The sequence below is a fragment of the Capricornis sumatraensis genome, chromosome 9, assembly GCF_032405125.1.
Source record: "Capricornis sumatraensis isolate serow.1 chromosome 9, serow.2, whole genome shotgun sequence".
In the NCBI taxonomy this organism is placed as follows: domain Eukaryota; kingdom Metazoa; phylum Chordata; class Mammalia; order Artiodactyla; family Bovidae; genus Capricornis; species Capricornis sumatraensis.
The window spans coordinates 14,378,758-14,381,779 of record NC_091077.1 but is presented as its reverse complement, the minus strand read 5'-3'; positions in this window follow the sequence as shown (position 1 = coordinate 14,381,779).

The window sequence follows — 3,022 nt, the reverse complement described above, 5'->3', positions numbered from 1 at the left end:
AGAATCCCAGAAGCAGGACAGAGCCTGGTATATTCCTTGAATGAAGGAAAGAGAGACCTGACCTGGAAGGGCAGAGAGTGATGAGAAAAGGAGGCAGTGTTACCTGAAATGTGGGTTCACCTCTTGGTGGGTGTCTAGCCAAATGACATAACCAAACCAAAGAGCAGGAGAGGTAAGGATTTATTACTTGCAGGAAGTAAGGAGGACACTGGGATCTTTCCCAAAGCAATGACTCCTTGAACAGCAAAATTGGGGTAGTTTTAAACTAAGGTACATTCATACTCATGAAAGGAGTTGAGCAGAAGAGAATTCAGTATGGAATTGGGTAGAGGTTGCCATTTGTCCTCATGCAATTTTTAACACTAGTTATCTTCCGTCTGTAGTTGTGGCTGCAATCTCATGCCTGCTACTTTCTGGATAAGAGTTCTAACTGTAGAGAGAGGTGAGAAGGAATCATTTTTGGTATATGTAGAAGGGAAGTGAATATTTCTAAAAGAAACGGTGCTGTGCTTGTCAAAGTAAATAGTGCAGTTTAAAACAGAAGCAAACTGAAAATGTTATATGCCGTGTATCTTTTGTTCTATGCCGAGTTGAAACATCATTTTGCATGGTAGTGTTACTTTTTAAATTTTTAAAAAATAAAGATGAAAAGCTATTTATTTTTAATAGTTTATTTATGTATTATTTGGCTGCACCAGGTCTTAGTTGCAGTATACGGGATCTAGTTCCCCCGACCAGGAGCAGAATTCAGACTTCCCTAGTGGCTCAGACGGTAGAGTCTGCCTACAGTGTGGGAGACCCGGGTTTGATCCCTGGGTGGGGAAGATCCTCTGGAGAAGGAAATGGCAACCCACTCCAGTATTCATTCTTACCTGGAAAATCTCATGGGAGGAGCCTGGTAGGCTACAGTCCATGGGGTCGCAGAGTTGGACATGACTGAGCCACTTCACTTCACTGATAACACCGAATCTTAGCCACTGGACCACCAGGAAAGTCCCTAGTATTATTTTCTTTAAACAATTAGTCAAAACACATTTTATTTCAGCTAAGCTTGCCTGGTGGCTCAGATGGTAAAGAATCCGCCAGCAATGCAGGACATGCGGGTTTGATCCCTGGATTGGGAAGATCCCCTGGAGGAGGGAATGGCAACCCACTCCAGTATTCCTGCCTGGAGAATTCCATAGACAGAGGAGCCTGGCGGGCTACAGTCCATGGGGTCGCAAAGAGTTGGACACAACTGAGGGACTAACACTTTCACTTTTCACAACTTCTATAAAGTAGGAATAGTGGAGGGAATATTTATATTATTGAAATAAACTGAATATGAAAAAATTTAAGTAATTCAGAAAACTGTAGAGTAAAAATATCAACATTTCCCTTCATATTTCCCTTGCCAAATGCCCATGAAACAGTGTTGTGCTCTTCTCCAGAGGGTCCCAGTGTTACCTATCTCAGTAGGCCTTTGCAGTTTTTTTTTTTTTTTTTACAAATTGTAGTAAATGATATATAACATAAAATTTTCCTTTTAACTTTTTTAAAATGTAAACCATTTTTTAAAAATTTATTGAATTTGTTACAATATTGCTTCTGTCTTTTGGTTTTTTGGCCCCAAGGCATATGGGATGTTATTAGCTCTCACCCAGGGATCCAGCCCTCACCCCCTGCATTGGAAGGTGAAGTCTTAATCACTGGACCAGCAGGGAAATCCCAGTTTTTAACCTTCTTTGAGGGTACTTTTCAGTAGCATTAAGTATATTCACATTGTTGTGCAGTCAGCACCACCATCCATCTCCAGAACTTTTTCATTTTCCCAAATGGAAACTGTACCCATTAAACTAACTCCCCAGGACCCTAACTTCCAGACCCTGGCGCCCTCTGTTCTGCTTTCTTTCTCTGTAAAGTTGACCCTTACCTATGTACCTCAGATAAGTGGGATCATATGATATCCATCCTTTTATGTCCAGCTTATTTCACTTAATATTTTCAAAATTCTTCCATATGGTAGCATGTGTCAGAATTTCATTCCTTTATAAAGCTGAATGGCTTCCCTGATAGCTCAGATGGTAAAGAATCCACCTGTAATGCAGGAGACCCCAGTTCAATTCCTGGGTTGGGAAGATTCCCTGGAGAAGGGAAAAGCTTCCTACTCCAGTATTCTTGCCTAGAGAATTCCATGGGGTTGCAAAGAGTTGGACACGACTGAGCGACTTTTGCTTTTCATATTCCACGGACAGAGAAGCCTTGCGGGCTACAGTCCATGGGGTTGCAAAGAGTTGGACACGACTGAGCGACTAACACACAAGGCTGAATAGTATTTCTTTGTAAGTATACACATGTTGCTTTGCCATTCATCTGTTGATGGACAAGGGGGCTTTTTCTACCTTTCCTCTATTGTGAATGATGCAGCTATGAATATTCATGTGCACATATCTGTTTGAGTTCTTTTGGATGTGTATGCTATTGCTGGGTATACAGATCCAAAAGAATGGAAAAACTCGAATTGCTGGGTCTGTGTTAAGGTAGTTCTATAGTTTGGTTTTTGAGGAACCGTCACACTTTTCAACAGTAGCTGCACATTTCACATTCCTACCAGCAGTGTATAAATGTTCCAGTTTCTCTACATCCTCTCCAACAATTGTTTTTTTTTTTCTTTTGATAAGAGCCATCCTACTGTGTATGAAGTGATGTCTCGTTATTTATTTATTTTTTTGCCCCACCAGCCTGTGGGATCTTAGTTCCCTGACCTGGGATCCAACCCATGCTCCCTGGAAGCGTGGAGTCTTAACCACCGGATTGCCAGGAAAGTCCCTCAGTATGGTTCATGTTTGCATTTCCCTAATGCTTAGTGATGTCAAGCATCTTTTAATGTGCTTATTGGCCATTTATGTATTTTCTTTGGAGAAGTATTCATTGAAGGCTTTTTCCTGACAGTCATTTTTAACACGTACATATATTTTATAAGCTTCCCCGATGGCGCAGTGGTAACCTGCAGTGCAGGAGTTGAAGGTTTGCAATGCAGGAG